The 21,144-nt window shown below is 33.3% G+C and overlaps 1 pseudogene; it reads right to left on the reverse strand.

Annotated features, from left to right (window-relative positions):
* Positions 1–4,338: 4,338 nt before the first annotated feature.
* Positions 4,339–17,655, reverse strand: LOC148759034 (NKG2-F type II integral membrane protein-like; annotated as a pseudogene).
* Between the last annotated feature and the right edge of the window lie 3,489 nt (positions 17,656–21,144).

Consider the following 21,144-nt stretch of genomic DNA (forward strand, 5'->3'; position numbering starts at 1 on the left):
CTGATTGGAGCATTAAACCTTTTACATTGAAATTAATGTTGATAGAGATGTAATTCTGGCCATTTTATTATCCATATTATTTATCTTTTTTTTTTCTTAAAGAAGTTCCCTTAATATTTCTTTTCATACTGGTTTGGTGGTGATGAACTCCTTTAGCTTTGTCTTGTCTAGGATGCTCTTTGGTGTCCTTAGATCATAAATGATAACTTTGCTGAATGAAGTAGTCTTGGTTGGACTTCCTTGCTTTTTACCATTTTGAGTATGTTGTCCCAAATCTTCCTGGCCTGCAGAGTTTGAGAAATCAGCTGACTTTTATGGGAGCTCCTTGAAGGTAACTAAGACCTTTTCTCTTGGTGCTTTGAAGATTTTCTCTGTATCTTAAATTTTGGTATTTTAATTATGATGTGTTTTGGTGTGGGCCTCTTTGGGTTCATCTTGTTTGGGACTGTCTGCACTTCCTTAGGTTGTATGTCTATTTCCTTTGCCAGCTTATGGCAGTTTTCCATCATCATTTCTTCAAATACACTTTCAATTCCTTGTTCTCTCTCTTATCCTTTTGGTACCCTTATGATGCAAATATTGGTACACCTGATGTTGTCCCACAGACCCCTTTAACTATCCTCATTTATTTTTTTTGGATACCTTTTTCTTTTTGCTGTACTCATTGAGTGTTCCCTGCTACCTCATCTTTCAAATCGCTAATTCAATTCTCCGCTTCTTCTAACCTATTGTTGATTCTCTCTAATGTATTCTTTCTATCAGTATTGCCTTCTTCATTTCTGACCACTTACGTTTTACATTTTCAACTCCATTTTGTTTCTTATCTCTTTGCTGATATTCTCCCTGAGATCATTGAGCATCCTTATAACCAGTGTTTTGAACACTTCATCTGGTAGATTCCTCATCTCAATTGAATTACCCTTTGGTCTGATCTCTCTGCTTCTCATGGACTTAGTACAAAAGCCACTTTTAAACAGATCTTATTGTTGACGAGTGCTGAATGTTATGAAGAAACTAGGAAAAGACTAGTTGGTTATCTTAAGCAGATAATGCAACAAACACATTGTAAACTATATAAATTATGGGTCTGAGTCATTAAAAAATGAGGTATTTTAAAGATAAGGTTTGTCTCTAAATTAAATTAAAATTTTGGCACTTTCTAACTTACGTGGTTCAAGTTAAGAAAATCTCAGTCTGGTTAAGGCAATTCATATTGCATTCTTTTGTGTTTATCATAGAACAACTGGACAATCTCTATGCAGATGAGATCCTGTTATTTTACATCACAGACCATATTTTGTGGATTTCCCCACACTTTCATAGAAGACATTCTAGTTAACTGGTCTTTACTACCATTCATATTTTGCACTACTCTTTTATATTTACCTGTCATTTCAATTTTAGGTGCTCTGTCTTATTGATCCTGAAAAGAATGCAAGACTTTAATTTGAAGAAGAAAACACACAACACTGATAAAGTTAAGAAGTTTAAGTGTCATGCAAAATGTGATATGTATATATCTGAGTAAGAGCTAATTATACCCAAATAATTATCACTACTCTCCACTAAAACTAGTTTATCTAAATTTTTGATTGTGATATTTCTTTTTTTTAATTAAAGTTTACTGTAATATTTCAAAGAGTTAAGCGTATTTAAGGATTTGAAATGTCCTGGTGACATGAATACTAGGTAAACTGTTATTTCTGATTTTATGCCAGGATGTTTTCTTCCCCTCTCTTGTGAGAGCCTTCACATTACTCTGTCAACCTTTAATTTATATATGGTTGGAATCAAATTTTCACAAACACCAAACCAAATACTATTACTAGTTACAATGACAGCCAAATAAAAGATTTGGACATTGAACTGCCATGTTTGGTCATTTTTCTGTATTTTACATTTTACCGAATACGTTCACACTCCCATGCCCATCCTAAATTAATATCCACTCAGAGCCTGTGATTGTGAGCTTATTTGACAATAGAATCTTTGTAAATGTAATCAAGTTAATATGTGCTCGTACTGATGTAAGGTAGGCCCTTAACTAGTACAACTGATATAATATAAGAAGAGGGCTATTTAGACAGAAATACAGACCCATACGTAGAGCAACGAGATGACAGAGGCAGAGCTTGGAGTAATGTGTCTGTAAGCCAAGGACTGGGGGCTACACCAAAAGCTCAGAGAAAAACATGGAGCATAGTCTCCCCAAGAGTCTTCAAATGAGGACAGTGCTGTTGACACTTTCATTTCATTTTTTAGCCTCCAGAACTGATAAAGAATGGGTTGTTTAAGCCAGATAAGAAATTGAAATATATAATATATTAGAAGATTATTTTTTTAATGTTGTATGAAAGCATTTTAAACAGAGTAAGTGGTTTGGGAATACCTTTGTGAAGGGAAACTGAAATTTCATTGGGATTCATTGGGAGGGTAGTATTTGGACAAAGACATAAATTTGGTAAGAAAACTAAGATAGCAGATAAATGGAGAAAACTATTTGACATCGAGCAAACAACTAATGAAATTTCCTATTGAAGAAGCATGTCTGAATATTTGAGGATCAGCAAGGAGGCTGATATAGGTGGAGCAGAGTGAGTGAAAGGAAAGTGTTACCTCATTCATTCTCAACAGGGATGATATCCTCAAAAAAGGGACAAAAAAAGATTTTTGATGTTAGTGAAAAAATCTCACTTTATGTATAAAGTACAGATGTGTGTGTGTGTGTGTGTGTGTGTGTGTGTGTGTGTGTGTGTCTGTGTGTAATATATTGGTGGTTTTCAATTTTCATGGAGACGGATTAAGAAAACATCTCTCTGAAAGCTCCTTAGTGCCTTTAGGTTGAGGGAGAAAAATTTTTTTAAAAATTGGTTGAGAAACATTGTATTAGAGGATAAGATGCAAGAGGTAACAGGGCTCAGATCATTCAAGCTTTCTAAGGCTCCAGCTTCCTCATGGTGAATCATGGAACACAACCCCTACATTTTAAAGGTGAGGAGTTGTATGAGATCTTTACATATGTATTCTAGATATCAGCACAAACCAATCACAGGTATTGTTTACAAATATCTTCTCCCATTCTGTTGTTTGCCACTTTGTTCTGTTGATGGTTTCTTTTGCAGAAGATTTCTGGTTGCAAATTTAGTTGGATATCATTTATTTTTGTTTTTACTTCTCTTTACTTTGAGATAAGATTCATAAAAACTTCTCTAAACCCCAGGTCCATCAGTTTGGTACCTATGCTTTCTCCTATCAATTTATTGTTTCAAGACTTATGTTTAGGTCTTTGATCCATTTTGTGTTAGTTTTGGTGTATGGTGACAGATTACAGTCTAGTTTAATTCTCTTGCACGGGGCTGCCCATTTTTGCCAGCACCACTTATTGAAAAGGCTTTCTTTTCTCCATTGTATGCTTTTGGCTCCTTTGTCAAAAATTATCTGCCCACATATATGTGGATTAATTTCTGGGTTCTCAATTCTATCTGATTGGTCTTTGCTCCAGTTTTTGTGTCAAATGCATGTTGTTTTGATTATTGTCACTTTGTAGTAAAAATTGAAGCCTAGTAATGTGATACCTCCAGCCTTGTTTTTTATTTTTTTTGTTTGTTTGTTTGTTTAGGATTGCTTTGGCTATTCAGGCTCATTTGTGATTCCAGACAAATCTGATGATTACTTGTTCTATTTCTTTAAAATTTTTCACTAGGAATTTGATGGGAATTGCATTACTTCTGCATAGTGCTTTGGATAATACGGCAATTATTACAATGTTAATTCTTCCAATCCATGAACACAGAAATCTATCCATTTCTTTGTGTCTACTTCAACGTCTTTTAATAAAGTCTTACAGTTTTTCACTGTATAGGTCTTTCACATCCTTTGCTAAGTTTATTGCTAGATATTGTATTCTCTTTTGTCGCAATTGCAAAGAAATGTTTTTTTCCATTTCTTTTCTGAAATTTCATTGTTAGTATGTAGCAAAGCAGGGATTTTTACACATTGATTTTGTATCCTGCAACTTTACTGTATTTGTTTATTATTTGTAATAGGTTTCTTGGTGGAGTCTTTACTGTTTTCTGTGCAAAGAATTATGTCATATAGCAACTTTGTAATTCTTGCGCAGTAATTTTGAGGGCCAATTAACAATTTATTAATCTCAGCTCCAAATCTGTCCTTCATTGCCCTCTCTGAGATAATGGAGCTAGATCCTATAACATTTTCTCCATTATCAACTCACATGATGTTGTTTTGCCAGGAAAAGTCACTGAAGACACACTGACAGGGAAAGAAATCTTGTTCCTGGTTTCATGATGTTTTCTCTCCTTTGGCTTCTGTGGTGAGTTAGCCAGTTTCATGCATGGAGGAAGGCCTGTGGTGTTCACTCTCCAGCAGTTTTTGGGGCCAGTCCCAGTCATAGTTCCTTCTTTTCCAACTTCTGCCTGAGGACACCATGGTAGGGAGGTCTTCCTGCTTGCCAGTCACAGCCTGAGATCCATCCTCACCAGTAACAGCCAGCGGACTGTGGAACTGCTCTATCCCAGGCCCAGCAAATATGTCTGCTGTCGCTGTGTTCAGTGAAGTCTAAAACCCAGAGGGAGTAGATTGGCTTCCAAGTCATTCCACGTTGGGTACTCTTCTTGAATCCTCGGGTATTCTTTGTTTGTGTGTTTGTTTTAGTTTCAGGTGTAGAAAGCAATGTAACAGTTAGACATTTACACCCCTCACAAAGCGATAACCCCTCTCCCCAATCTACTACCTCTCTGACAGCATACATAGCTGTTACAATTCCACTGACTCTGTTCCCTATATTGTACGCCACATCCTGTGACTACAGATATATTTAATTATAGTTGACATTTAGTATTATTCAGCTTCAGCTTCAGGTGTAAACTTCAGTGGTCAGTCATGTGCTCCGTCCATGAAGTGGTCTCCCTAATAAGACAAGTGCCCTTCTGACACCCTACTGATTATTTACATTATTGGTTATGTTTCCCAAACTGTCGTTCATAGCCCCATGGCAATATTGTGGTTACCAACTTGTGAGTTCCAATCCCCTCACCATCTCTCTCATCTCCACACCCCTCCCATCTAGGAACCCTCAGTTTTTCTCTATTTCTGATACTATTTCTCTTTAGTTTGCTCATTTATTCTGTTCTTTACATTCCACATGTAAGTGATATCGTATGGTATTTGTCTTTGTCCGTCTGACTTATTTCACTTAGCAAAATGTTCTCTAGGTCCTAGGGTATTCTTCATGATTTTCTGTTATCTTCTGTTTGTAGGCTATCTCCCCTACAAAAACTCAGTAATTCTTTAAACCAAATTTCTTCTCCTTTTCATCTTTTGACTCCACTAGGACTTACACATATGTCTACCTGTGTTGCTGAATCCTCATTTGTAACATTCAAGGGCTAGGACAAATCAACTAATTTAAAAACATAAATGAAATTATTCACCATATTGAGGAATTACAAATAACAGCTCTTGATGTTACAGTTTCTAATTTCCATATGATTTATTTTAATAAACAGCAAAAGCTCAAGAACACATTATTTGCTTAGGTATATATCCTAAATGAATATAAATATAGATTTAAAAATAATTGTACAACACCAAGGATGAAGCCTCACATGAACTATGGATTTTAAGTGATTATGATGCCTCAATGTAGACTCATTCTCAGCAGCAAATGTACCATTGTGGCAAGTGATGTTGATCATGGGGGAAACTCTGCAGGTGTAGGGATGTGGGGAAAAATGGGAAATCTCAGTACCTATCTTAATTTTGTTGAGAACATAAAACTGTATTCAAAATAGTACCATAAGAACTTATTCTAAGGAAATAATTGTATGATTTTTGAATGAATTAAAAATATGTTTTTGTAGAAAGTATTATACCAACTTTAGATGAGCCAAAGTGCCTCGTGCTTACAAACATATTGTTTTGTTTCTAAACAGGATTCAGAATAAAAGCTATGTGTATGAAATGTCACATATGCACAATTCTTTCCCATCTCTGAAGTAATTGAAAACCTGAAATAAAGAGCATAATATATTATTAGTCTGGTATTATATAATCTAATACTTGATGAATAAACAATTCACTTTGATTAATACTTATATATCTATATCTGAATAGTCCTTGTATAAGTTTTGTATGGAAACACTTAAATAATTGTCTTCATGTAGTTGTTCATATAGTGGTTTTTCTTTCTAAGATTAATTACTTCAAGACATAAAATATCAAGGTTCTCATGAAACTTACAGTTTGGAAGAGAAAGTTGAGCCATTTGGCCACACCCACACATTATTATTGGCTCTGTACAAGAGTCCAATCCATGAAAAATAAATGAAGGCGTTCAAAAAATTCTATGAGAAAACAAATTTTATGAGACGTCAAATAAAAGCTTTTGTACTAATATGAATTTTTAATGGAATATAGTGTTAATTCTATTTTATACAGTCTTTCAATTTACATTATATACTTATACACTGAACACAGTAGGAAAATGTATTAGTTTGATTGTGTGAAGAGGAAAATTGACGCAAATAATTTCAAGGCTGCAAAAATTGATCAAAGACTAGTAATACCTTGTGACGTATTTATTATTGGAAGAGCTCCTAGAAATTCAAGTAAGAATGGAGCAAAATTGTACTCTTCTTGCCTAGGACTTCTCCCGGGTCCGCCCTGCCCTCCCCCCACTCCCCCCCCAGCTCAGTGAGTAAGAAGAACTGCAGTTTTTACAATTTGGAAAAGGCTGACAAAACCAATGGTATTGTTGCCACAGGGGCACACTTGATTAGCAGTGGGGGAGGAGGTGCTAAATTGTCCACTATTTTTTCAGCTCAAAGTGCTGAATTTACAAGGTTAGAAAGAGGAAAGCCCATCCTTTTTCTCATCTGAGTTTATATCCTCCTTGGTGTCCAGCACAATGCCAGCCACAATCATAACAGAGAGGAACTAAAGGGAGGGTTCACTAGAAGAGAACTCTACACATTCTTGCCTGATGAAACCCATGTGCCTTTGTGTAGTAGAGATAAAGATCGTCCCAGGAAAAAATAAAAACCAAAGGGGATTTGAAAGCTACTTGCAAAGTTATGAACCCTCATCAGTACACACATACACACACACAAGTACATCAAATACAGGTGTGGAAGCTCTATTGACTAAAGTTATTTGAATACATTAAAAATATATAATCATTTGTTGTCAACTAAGTTTTGCATGCACAAGGGAAATTCCTAGGAAGTCAGGCTAAAAATAAAAAGAAACAGTAAGAATTTTAAAATCTGAGAAGCAATACAAGCAAGCACACTCTATAGGAGAAGATTCAGCAGTAAAAGTTTTCCAAGTTACAAAAAAGAATAAATATAAGAAAATTGAAACAAAATCAGCGTTTCCTACATGATATTATGAAAAATGTCTTATCATAAAGATTAGAAAACACACAAAGAAAGCCTTCTGTACTCAGGGAGAACAATCTGTGAAAAGAATCTTTTACTGAAATAAGATGTTAGAGTTATTAGAAAAAATACTTTACAGTAATGACATATATATACATATATATAAATTCTGAGGAAAACTACATTCAAATGACTATAGTTCAATGACAAAATGTACAAAATACAGAAAAAAAACTACATAAATAAATCAAATAGAAATGTGAATTTAAAAACATTATCTGTAATGCAAAATTTACTAAATTTACATAATATTTGAAACACAGAGACAGAATTAATGAAACTGAACATAAAGTTCAAAAAATTATTGATCCCAAAAACAGGAGAAAAAGAAGGTGAAAATAATCAGATCCTCAGAGACCTCTGAAGCAGTGTCAAGAAAACTAACAAAGGTGTAAATATACACTGAGAATAAGAAAAGAGACAGAGAGAAAAAAACAATTTGAGACATAATGAATAAACAACTTTTTAAATTTAATTTGAAAATATTGAAGGCATATGAGGCTCAACAAACTACGAAAGAATCAACACGCAGAAATCCACTTAGCAAAATATTATACTTAATCAAATCACTGACAAACATTGAAGAAACAGACAAAAAAATCATCCCGAGGGAAATGCAGGATTGACATGGCTTGAGTCAGTGTGAAAATGAGGAAATGGGTGAGATATTTCCCTCCTGCAGCAGCACTCAGACCACATTATCTCACACAAAATCCACATTTGTTCTGAACATTATTCCAGATGAGGGACATGAGGAGCCCAAAAGGGGTATATGGAAAATCTCTGTCTTGTCTCAATTTTGCTGAACCTAAACTCCTCTAAAAAATCAAGCCTGTGTCTTTTTTTTTTTTTAATTGATAGCAGTAAGTTTTATATTAAGGGCTTTTTACCACAATGTAAAATGTAAAACAGAAAGCAAACAAATAAAAAGAAATAACCTTGAAATAAGCAAAAGAAAACTTACTCTTTACATATATGAAAATAACAATGTGATTAATAGATGAGTTGTTAACAGAAATGATGAAGAGTAGTAGGCAGGGAGTGACATATTCAAAGAGCTGAAAGCACTGTGGTGGGGTCCGGCACCAGGGTACACAACAAAACAGTCAAACAAGAATTCTAACTTCAGCAAAACAGTCCTTCAAAAAGAAGTTGCAAAAAGAACCTTACAACATACAGAAAAACAGAGAATTTCTTGTTAGCAGACCTGCCGGCCCTCCAAAAATTCTTCAAGTTGAAAGTAAGTGACACAGGATGGTAACTCATACCTACAGGAAGGAAGGAAGAGCAGCAGGAATGGTAAATATGTGGGTAAACTTAAGCATCCGTGTTTCTCTTCTTGTGATTTATTTTAAAAATAAGATTATTTAAGGCAATAATTATAACACTGTATGGTTGGGTCTTTATCATATCTGGATGCAACTTTGTGCTGGTAAATAGGAACCTTGTTCTGGGGAAGAAAACCTTATCTGTTAACATTTGTTTATTTTTGTGGCGTAGAAATCCCTACAATGATTCATTTCGAGTCATCCTTGTGTAAAACATGAATGTCAGGTCACAAAGGATGTGCATTATTGTTGTTTGTTCACAAACCAGTGCTGGCTGGCTCGGTACCACATTGTTAGAAGGAATGGTAAGTCCCAACAGATGGGAGAGGAAATGGAGATATATTGGCGCTAAGTTTCTATATTTCACAGGAATTTAGTCAGAATTAACTTGAGCTAGACTGTGATGAGTTGAGGATATATTTGTAATATCTACAGCAACAACTAAGAAAATAAAAAACAAAACGAAACCATCAACAGAGAATTAAAATGGAACACTATAATAATATGTGTTTAACAAAGATGCAGGAAATATGGAAGAAAAAAACCTAAGGCACGCACGTAGAACGAAGAGCAAAACAGCAGACCTAAATCCAACTATACCAATAATTATATTAAATGTGAATAAAATAAATATTTTAGTCAAAAGATATAAATTGTCATACTGAGTGAAAATATAAGATCCATCTAGATCTAGTGTATCATAAATACACTTTATATTCAAAGGCACTAAAAATGAAAGTAAACAGATGAAAAATAATATACCCTACAAACTGTAACCATAAGGGAGCTGAATTGGCCATTCTAATATCAAACAAAATAGCTGTACTACAAGAAATATTATTAGAAATAAAAAGAAACAATGTTAATGACGACATTACAAGAGGAAGATAAAACATTTATAAACATACAACCACGTACAAACAGAACTCTCAAACACAAGAAGTAGAAACTGACAAACTTAAAAGGAGATATAAACAATTCAATATTAGTTGAATATTTAAATGCTCCAATGTCACCCCAATGAATTTAATAAAAAAAATTTAAAAGACGTATGGTGACAAATAAGTACATGAAAGACTTATTAATATCATCATGATATTTTTCTATAATGTCAAAAAATTATAACATTAAAATTTCTGATAGTACTAACTTTTGAATCTAAGCACTATTTGGTAATATGTGTATTTACTCAATAAACCAAAACATGGTGGAATAAAATAATAAATTTGACATACACATATATTTATGCCCCTATAATTTTACTCTGAGACATAGAGGACAATATATTATAATTATACACATATACAATTATAATAATAGAATTTTATTTATGAACTATTATCGATATAGCACTTATATAAATACAATATATTCTACATAACATGTATATATAACATATAAATTATAAATACAATACTTTATAACAATTGGAAAGAACATGTCAATAGGATTTTCATAAAATGTTATTCATGATACCCAATTTTAAAAAACTATATTCTATTAGAAAATCTAAATAGACTGATAAACAACAAGAAAATTGAATTTTTCATCCAAAACCTTCCCAAAAGCGAAAGTCCAGAACCAGATGGCTTCACTAGTGAATTCTACCAAACATTCAAAGAAGATCTAATACCTGTCCTACTCAAACTCTTCCAAAAAATTGAAGAACACACAACCAAGGATGTGAAAGACCTAAGTCACTTTATGAGGCTAACATTACCCTAATACCAAAACCTGGTAAAGATAACACAAAAAAAGAAAATTACAGACCAATATCTCTGATGAATACAGATACAAAAATCCTAAATGAAATTCTAGCAAATCGAATGCAACAATGCACTAAAAAGATTATACATCACGACCAAGTGGGGTTCATCCCAGGCGCAAAAGGATGGTTCAACATATGCAAATCGATCAATGTGATACACCACATAAAAAGAATAAAGGACAAAAATCATATGATTATATCAATAGATGCAGAAAAAGAGCTTGACAAAATACGAACATCCATTTCTGACAAAAAGACTTAAGAAAATGAGTACAGAAGGAAAATACCTTAACATAATAAAGGCCATATGTGACAAACCCTCAGTTAATATTATAATGAATAATAAAAAACTGAAGTCCTTTGCTCTACGTTCAGGAACACCACAGGGCTGTCCCCTATCACCTCTGCTTTTCAACATAGTATTGGAAGTCCTTGCCAGAGCAATCAGGCAAGGGAAAGAAATAAAAGGCATCCAAATAGGGAATAAAGAAGTTAAATTGTCACTTTTTGCAGATGACATGATACTATATATAGAAAACCCTAAAGACTCCACCGAAAAGCTATTAGAAACAATACATGAATACAGTAAAGTTGTTAGCTGAAAAATCAATGTACAAGAGTCCATTCTATTCCTATATACTAACCATGAAATCTCAGAAAAACAAATTTTTAAAAAAAGATTCCTTCTGCAATTACAACAAAAAGAATAAAATATCTAGGAATAAACTTAACCAAGCATGTGAAAGACCTATATACTGAAAACTGTAATATATTTTTAAAAGAAATTGAAGAAGACACAAAGAAATGGAAAGACATTCCATGTTCATGGATTGGAAGAATCAACATAGTTAAAATGGCCATATTACAAAAAGCAATATACAGATTTAATGCAATCCCCATCAAAATCTCAACGGCATCTTTTTTAAAAAATAGAACAAAAAATTATCAGATTTGTACGGAACAACAAAAGACCCAGAATAGCCAAAGCAATCTTAAGAAAAAAGAAGAATACTGGAGGTATCACACTCCCTGACTTTGGCTTGTACTGCAAGGCTACAATAATCAAAACAGCATGGTATTGGCAGAAAAACAGACACACAGACCAATGGAATAGAATTGAGAACCCAGAAATAAACCCCCATAAATATGGAAAGATAATTTTTGACAAATAAGCCAAAAACATACAATAGAGAAAAGACAGCCTCTTCGATAAATGGTGCTGGGAGAATTGGAAAGCCACATGCAAAAACTGAAATCAGACTGCTCTCTGTCACCATATACCAAAATTAACTCAAAATAGATCAAAGACTTAAACATAAGACTTTAAAGAATAAACTGCATAGAAGAAAACATAGCTACTAAATTTATGGACCTATTTTCAAAGAGCATTTTATGAATTTGACCCCAAAGGCAGGGGAAGTAAAAGCTAAAATAAATGATTGGGACTATATCAAACTAAAACGCTTCTGCAAACGACAAAAAACCATGGATAAAATAAAGAGGCAGCGAACATAATGGGAGAAGATTTTTGCAAACAACGCCTTCGATAAGGTACTAATATCCAAAATATGCAAGGAACTCATACAACTCAACAACAAAAATCAAGAAACCCCCCAAAAAAAAAAAAAAAAAAAAAACCTGGGCAGAGTACCTAATAGACGTTTCTCCAAAGAGGACATACAGATGGCCAATAGACATATGAAACAATGTTTGACATCACAAATCATCAGAGAAATGCAAGTAAAAACCACAATGAGATATCACCTCACCCCAGTCAGAATGGCTATCATCAACAAGACAAATAGTAACAAGTGTTGGAGAGGCTATAGAGAAAAAGAAACAATCACACTGTTGGTGGGAATGCAGATTGGTGCAGGCGCTATGGAAGGCAATGTGGATGTTCTTCAAAAAATTAATAATAGAATTACCATATGACCCAGCAATCCCTCTCCTGGGCATCTACCCAAAAAATCTGAAAATATTTATCCGAAAAGATATATGTGCTCCGATGTTCATTGCACCTTTATTTACTGTGGCCATGACATGGAAACAACCAGTGTCCTTTGATGGATGATTGAATAAAGAAGATGTGATATAATATACAAATGGAATACTATTCTGCCATAACAAATGATGTAATAGTACCATTTGTGACAACACGATGGATCTTGAGATTATTATGCTAAGCAAAATAAGTCGCACCGAAAGAGTCAAGAACCATATGATTTCACTGATTTGTGGTATATAAAACTGAAAACAGCAAAAGAACAAGACAAACAAATAAAGAAGAAAAAACTTATAGACACGGGAAAAGGGGATCAAATATATGGTGATGGAAGGAGAACTGACTCTGAGTGAACACACAATGTGATATATAGATAATGTATTATAGAATTGTACGCTTGAAACCTATGTAACTTTACTAACAATTGTCACCCCAATAAACTTTAATTAAAAACAAAACAAAACAAAAAAACTATATTTCTGAATAGTACAGATTAAAACTGTCATGTACGTGTATTACAGTAGCAAATATTAACTACAGATAAATGCAACAGTGTGGATGAATTGTAAAACTATCATATGGGAATGAAAGGAGACACATCAAATGCATCCTGAATGATCCCTGTTACAAGAGCTCAAATTTAAGCAAAGATAATTTGGAATATTAAAATACAGAACAGTTGTTAAGTAGGGGAGAGGAAAAGTTGTGAGAGAATACACAGGAGTGAGCTATTGTGGACTGGAAGCTTCCTTTTCATGATCTGACTGGTAATGACATGGGTCCTTTCAGTTTATAATCAATCTGCACAATCATGATGTTTAGTGTCCTCGATATGATATAAAATTGTACAGGAAATTTAAATAGCAAAACTTATTTTAGACAAAAAGCACGTATACAAGCATGGTTGTCTATGGAAAATAAGAACTGGAAATTATTAAATGTGCATTAATGGCATGAAATATAAATAAAATATTAAAGAGTTAAACGATAGAATATTAACAGACTTTAAACTACAAATGTATACAAAAATATGAATGAATACTACAAATATATGTAGACAAAAATAATCTTTTAACAAAATGCTGGAAACTTTTAAAATCTTACCACTTCTTCCTTATTATCTATGTAAAGAAGGTGTGAGTTCTTGGAAGCACAGGCCGTCTGACTCTCAGTCCATGTTTTTCTTTCAGTGCTGATGTAATAGCAGTTGTTGGAATATGTAAACCACTCCTTTGGGCAACGACCACAATGATATGCTGAAGAAATTATCATCCAAAAACAATTTGAATTAAAGAAATAAAAATTAATTTACATATTGACATAAGTAAATCATATATGTGCATAACATTTCTATGCACCTTCATTGACTGGTACATATCAAACAAAACACAATCACACACTCACAGAGAAGGGTCAGCCTCTCACCCCCTAATTTTTGTGACCAAATAAGGAAAACACACAAACATAAATATCCACTTTAACACGTGTCATGAAAGTCAATGAACAAAACCACGTTTTTGGAATAACAAAATTATTTGTCTCGTAGCAGAGCAGGGGAAATGTAAGCCATTTGGGAACAATGGGTATGGTGATTTGAAATGCATATTTCTTCATATTCTTCCATAAAATGGAGCGTTCTCCTAAAATGATTATTTATGAACACTAATTGCCCAATGTTATAATTTATATATTCCCAATAAAACCCTATTATTATTTTTGCCTACCCTGAGTTACAGACAAACTGTAAACTGTAGTAATATCAGAACTTTGAAAATCATTCTGTACCTTCCTGGATCCCTGTTGTCAAGGAGGAATTATTCTGCTCTGGCAGTACAGTAGCTAGAAAACAAAAAGTAATTCTTATTTAAAAAATTAATATTTATCTAAAAATCATAATTTTAGTTTCTTAGAATGAAATTTGGTGTTTTGCTTAAAATTAGAAAAATCTGAAATAAAATTGATTTTAAGAAAAAGTAATAAAGTAGTGAAGATTTGGGGAGAAATATTTCAAATGCTTAGAGGATCAATTGTCACCAGTTCTTACAATATTGGTTTAACTAATCTGAACACTTAACTTGTATTTCTCAATAAGGTCTATGAGATTAAAATGAGACACGATATTCAGAAAAATCAGAATAAAAGGTCTATGACTAAATATAAAAAGCATATCTTTGATCTATGAAAGCTGAATACAAACACATGTAATATTCTATAGAAATATTCGGGTAATTATACTTTTGAAATTCAAAAGAAACATTCCACATTTATTCTAAATACGCACATTAAAATGAGAGTTCTATTTCATAGTATTATAAAACGTTTAGAGGCACTGATGATCATTAGAGTGGAAAGTTCCCTCTTAGTCTTTCAAAAAAGTACTCACTGGGGATAAAATGCATCATTCTTACTACAGTGTACATAAGGATGAGACAAATGACTCCCAGGATCCCAGCAATGAGCTTCTCTGGAGGTGATTCTGATTCTGCAGGAAAGAAATGAAACACTGAGAAGGAGAGATGGAGACAAATGTTCAGACAGTTTACACGCATGGAATCATATTTATATATATAAATAAATATATTTTTTAACAACACATGGTAAGGATTATCAGTGTGTATAAGGATTCTCTCTCTCTCTCTCTCTCTCTCTCTCTCTCTCTCTCTCTCTCTCTCTCTCTCTCTCTCTCTCTCTCTCTCTCCCTCTCTCGCCTCCCCACCACTCCACCCCACCACCAGATTATATATATATAAACTTGAACTCCAAACCCATATCTGCCATTGTAACATTTCAGAATATGCCATTGCATTTTCAAGAAATATGATGCTTCATGAATTGTTCGTCAAAGACTGCACCTTACCACGATACCTGCATAAATTAGTCCCCAGAATTCATGTTAGAATATTGTGTTCCAACTTCAACCTCTTTTCCTCACTAATTAAAAATATGTGAGCTTATTCCCTACTGTTTCCCCACATCTCTACACCCAGCTGCACATCCTAGAACACTTATACTCTGGGTCTATTCAATGCTTTACCTTTGCAGTTGTCATTCTTGTCATTCCCTTGATCATCCTGACAAGAATTTGAAGGGTTGATTCCTCATAGGATGTTTGCTGTTCAATTAGTAAAATGGAGCTTTTCATGCCCTTACCTTTTGGCTGCTGTCTCCTCGAGTCCTTAGCCAGATTCTGTTCTGAGTAGTTTTCTAGTTGGATATCCATCTCTGCAGCTGAGTAATGTCAGGTATGGCGCCTGTGATAACTTTACTTTAGTTAATAAATGGTGTGAATAATGGCAAGATTCCTAGAATAGTCAACGTGGGTAGAGTGTGAGATAAGTAACAGTGCTCATTTTACAGTGTACCAATGTGAGGTCGTATTCTAATTGATTAGAGCTTTAAATAAGTGTTTCATGACAGAAGAATAGTTTTTAAAATGATATTCTATGTGTCATACTATATTATTGGTTACAGCAATGAAAAGTAATAAATTAGGGATAAAGATATTCATGACTCTTACATCTTTATTAATCTAAAGTCAGATTCCACTTAAACATTTTAACATTGTAAGAATGACTATGTGTACATTAAATTGTTGTATAGAAAGGAAAGTGATGCACCAATATTTATGACAATTTTTAAATCTACTACAGGTTAAAGAGTGAGTGTTCTAAAGTTGGGGAAATAGTAGTGCTAACGTATATAGTAATTTCCTGCACTAAATTACTTTCACTTAGTCACTTATATTTATGTACTAAAAGGGCAGATGAGGTATAACCAATGATATTGTATTTTGAATATGTGGAATTCTGAGACATCATTAAAATGTTAAAGAAATATTTTGTATGTTGAAAAATGTTACACATTAAAGTTATCCAAAACTTAATAAATAATAAAACAATACAACATAAAAAGATTTTTAAAATGCTTACTTTACACAAGTTAGTTGCAATTTATTTAATGGCTAAGATTTGAAATCATAACATGATAAATAAATGTGTAGATCATTTATGGAGGAACAGTTTGGGTGCAAACTTCCGAAAGGTCTTATGGCTGTTAAAGTCAGTGAGGGTAGCTTTAGTTGTGTAAGCAAGTGTAATAAACCAAAAAACATAATATAATAATTCAGTCAATGGGCTCTGCCTTCAGTGAGATCTAGAAAAAATTCTGGCTTGGAAACTTACAAGGTATGACCTTTAAAACTTACCTAGCATCTAGCAACCTAGTTTACTACTCTAAAGTGGGAATGCAAATATGTAAAATATAATGCATGTAAAACACAATACTCAAACGCATTTATAAACTCTCCGTATTTTGTTCCATATTTTATTATTACTTTAATACATTTGTCATGTTACTATTTCTGATTCATGTCAGTTAGACAATGTAACGAAGTTAATTAGATATTATGACCACTGTGAATTCTGGTTTTCAATGTTTTGTTCAATTTTTTAAAAGTCTTTCGATTGTTTAAAATTAAGTTTAAATAAGGGTTTCTGCATGATACCTCATCCTGTTTTTTATCGCAAGTCAAACTGCTTTTATTTAATCAACGACCATCTATGAGTAATTAAGTTTGACCTTCATGATATGATGAATTCATTTTAAGAATCTACTTTTAAAGACTGACTAAATATAAAATAACATACAGATATAACTGTGCCTATTAATTACAAAATCCAAAGTAAACTGTTCCACGTCAGCATGCTTATAAGATTTCACATTAAGTTACATTGATTTATAAACCCAATTATGCATGTGTATTAAGTCATTAGTAATTTTCTGCAAGCCTATATTTATTTGAAGATTCCTCCAACGAATTTCACATTTTATTCTCATTTTTAGACTGAATTGTACAAATTGGGATACCAATGTTTACTTGGATTTCATTGCGTATTAATTATACCTCAGTTGCATCACATCCAGGATTTGTAATCTCCCACTTCATGAGATGAGCTAACAGAGAGGCAGGAGAGTAGAGTCACATACCTTGTTTAGGCCAGAAAGTCGTAGATTCTTTAGTGGAAGAACAGGTTACTCCTGGAACACACAATACCTGTGGTCTTCACAGGCTGCATGTGAAGACTGAGACTGAAGCAAAAGTGGACAAAGTAGATATTGCACCACTATGTCACTTAAAGCTTGAACAGGAAATTCTTACACTTTGGCTATTTTGAAGACAGTTTACCTTATCACACACCTTCACAATATAGGAGACTCTGAGCTTGTGGTATGTCATTTATTTTGTCCATTGGTACATGCCTCTGGGAAGTTGTTTGCATATTCTAAAAGATTTCTGGGACAACAGACTTGACGACTCATGTTGTTGATTCCATCTTAATCACAAGCACTGAAAACTTTGGCTTTATTACGAGGATCTTAGATGTTTAAGTTCTACTCTTAGACAAGGTTGCTAAATACTGGCATCATCCACTTTTTCTTCTCTACATTTGTTATGTCATTTCTATTATAATGAAAAAAGTCAAAAATCATAACCTGATTAAATAGGTGTTTAATAATATTCCTTCCTGTTGTTCTGAAGAATTACTACATTTTCAAGTTTATTTTAACTGTTACAATTACCAATTCCCAAACCTGTCTTCTCAATTTCTCTGCCTTAGTTTTTTAAATTGTTACATTTAATTATATTATGTGTAAGTTATTTAGGTTCCCCTTGATAAAAATTAATGCATGTCTCTGTGAAGAACAAAACATGAAAGAATTTTTAATTATATCACAATGTAAGAGACAGAAACATTAAGTTGCTCGTCAATAAAATATTATTCATTGATTCATCTTCCAATCATAATTAGTTGTCGGTATATTAATAGATATATTTGTTATAAATGAAAATAAAACTCAAGTTTAACTATGTAGGAGAAAAATAAGGTAATTTTTAAAAATTTTACTTAACCAAAAATGAAGCTGTCAGACAAAGTAGACTTTGAAAACATAAGTTAAATTACACATTAATATCAAAAGAAATAAAACATTAAATCTAAATTATCTAATGTACATCAGATGGAATTCTTTCCATCCTTCCCATCTTATATAAAGAAAAGGGGCAATGTTTATTCATCATTCCTAAATAAATTAAAACTGGAAGTTACATGGGACCCAGCAATTCCATTTGTGGGTATATATACAGAGAAAATGACATCAATATCTCAAAGAAATATCTGTATTCCCATGGTTATTGCAGCATTAAATACAGTAACTAAGGTATGGAAGCAACCGAAGTTTCTTCGATGGATGACCCAGATATATATACAGGTGAATATATTCCAATGAGTATATATATAATAATCCAAGGAGTGTATATATGTTACATAATTTTTTATTGTAATAATACCAACTTTAAAAAATTATTTTTAAATAAATTTTATTTTTCAATTACAGTTCACATACACTGTTATATTAGTTTTACGTGTACATCATTGTGATTATCCATTTACATATTTTACCAATTGATTACCCAGGTAAATCTAGTCCCCATATGACACCATACAGAGTTATTACAATATTACTGACTATATTCTATAGGCTATACTTTACCTCTCCATGATTATTTTGTAGCTACCAGTTTGTACTTCTTAATTCCTTCAGTTTTGTTCATCCATCCCCCCACCCCCCTCCCATTTGTCAACCATCAAAATGTTCTCTCTATGTATGTGTTTGCTTCTGTTTTGTTAGTTTATTCATTTTGTTCTTTAGTTTTCACATGTAGATGAAATCATATGACATTTGTCTTTCTCTGCCTGACCTACTCCATCAGCACAATACCCTTCAGGACCACCAATGTTTTTACAGATGGCAAGATTTCATTAATGTTTATGGCTAATATTGCATTGCATACATGTACTACCTCTTTTTTATCTATTCATCCAATGATGGACAGCCAGGTTCCCTCCATACCTTTACTATTGTAAATAATGCTGCAATGAGCAGATGGATGCATATGTCTTTTCAAAGTAGTGTTTTGGGTTTCTTAATATCAATACCCAGAAGTGGGATTACAGGGTCATTCTTTGTCTCTTGTTATAGCCTATGTTTTAAAATTTATTTCGTCTGGTATAAGTATTGGTACCCCAGCCTTCTGTTTGTTGGTTTGTTTGTTTCCATTTTCATGAAATATCTTTTTCCATCTCTTTACTTTCAGTCTCTGTGGCTTTCAACTGAAGTGAGTCTCTTGTAGGCAGTATACGCAAGTGTTTTGTTTTCTTACCCACTCAGCCACCCTATGTCTTCTGATTGGAGCATTAAACCTTTTACATTGAAATTAATGTTGATAGAGATGTAATTCTGGCCATTTTATTCTCCATATTATTTATCTTTTTTTTTTCTTAAAGAAGTTCCCTTAATATTTCTTTTCATACTGGTTTGGTGGTGATGAACTCGTTTAGCTTTATCTTGTCTAGGATGCTCTTTGGTGTCCTTAGATCATAAATGATAACTTTGCTGAATAAAGTAGTCTTGGTTGGACTTCCTTGCTTTTTATCATTTTGAGTATGTTGTCCCAAATCTTCCTGGCCTGCAGAGTTTGAGAAATCAGCTGACTGCTTTATGAGAGCTCCTTGAAGGTAACTAAGATCTTTTCTCTTGGTGCCTTGAAGGTTCTCTCTTTGTCTTAAATTTTAGTATTTTAATTATGATGTGTTTTGGTGTGGGCTTCTTTGGGTTCATCTTGTTTGGGACTGTCTGCACTTCCTTAGGTTGTATGTCTATTTCCTTTGCCAGCTTATGGCAGTTTTCCATCATCATTTCTTCAAATACACTTTCAATTCCTTGTTCTCTCTCTTATCCTTTTGGTACCCTTAGATGCAAATATTGGTACACCTGATGTTGTCCCACAGACCCCTTTAACTATCCTCATTTATTTTTTTGGATACCTTTTTCTTTTTGCTGTACTCATTGAGTGTTCTCTGCTACCTCATCTTTCAAATCGCTAATTCAATTCTCCGCTTCTTCTAATCTATTGTTGATTCTCTCTAATGTATTCTTTCTATCAGTATTGCATTCTTCATTTCTGACCACTTATGTTTTACATTTTCAACTCCATTTTGTTTCTTATCTCTTTGCTGATATTCTCCCTGAGATCATTGAGCATCCTTATAACCAGTGTTTTGAACACTTCATCTGGTAGATTCCTCATCTCAATTGAATTACCCTTTGGTCTGATCTCTCTGCTTCTGATGGACTTAGTACAAAAGCCACTTTTGAACAGATCTTATTGTTGACGAATGCTGAATGTTATGAAGAAACTAGGAAAAGACTAGTTGGTTATCTTAAGCAGATAATGCAACAAACACATTGTAAACTATATAAATTATGGATCTGAGTCATTAAAAAATGAGGTATTTTAAAGATAAGGTTTGTCTCTAAATTAAATTAAAATTTTGGCACTTTCTAACTTACGTGGTTCAAGTAAAGAAAATCTCAGTCTGGTTAAGGCAATTCATATTGCATTCTTTTGTGTTTATCATAGAACAACTGGACAATCTCTATGCAGATGAGATCCTGTTAGTTTACATCACAGACCATATTTTGTGGATTTCCCCACACTTTCATAGAAGACATTCTAGTTAA

The sequence above is a fragment of the Rhinolophus sinicus genome, chromosome 1, assembly GCF_057876585.1.
Source record: "Rhinolophus sinicus isolate RSI-liver-muscle chromosome 1, RSI-T2T, whole genome shotgun sequence".
NCBI lineage: Eukaryota > Metazoa > Chordata > Mammalia > Chiroptera > Rhinolophidae > Rhinolophus > Rhinolophus sinicus.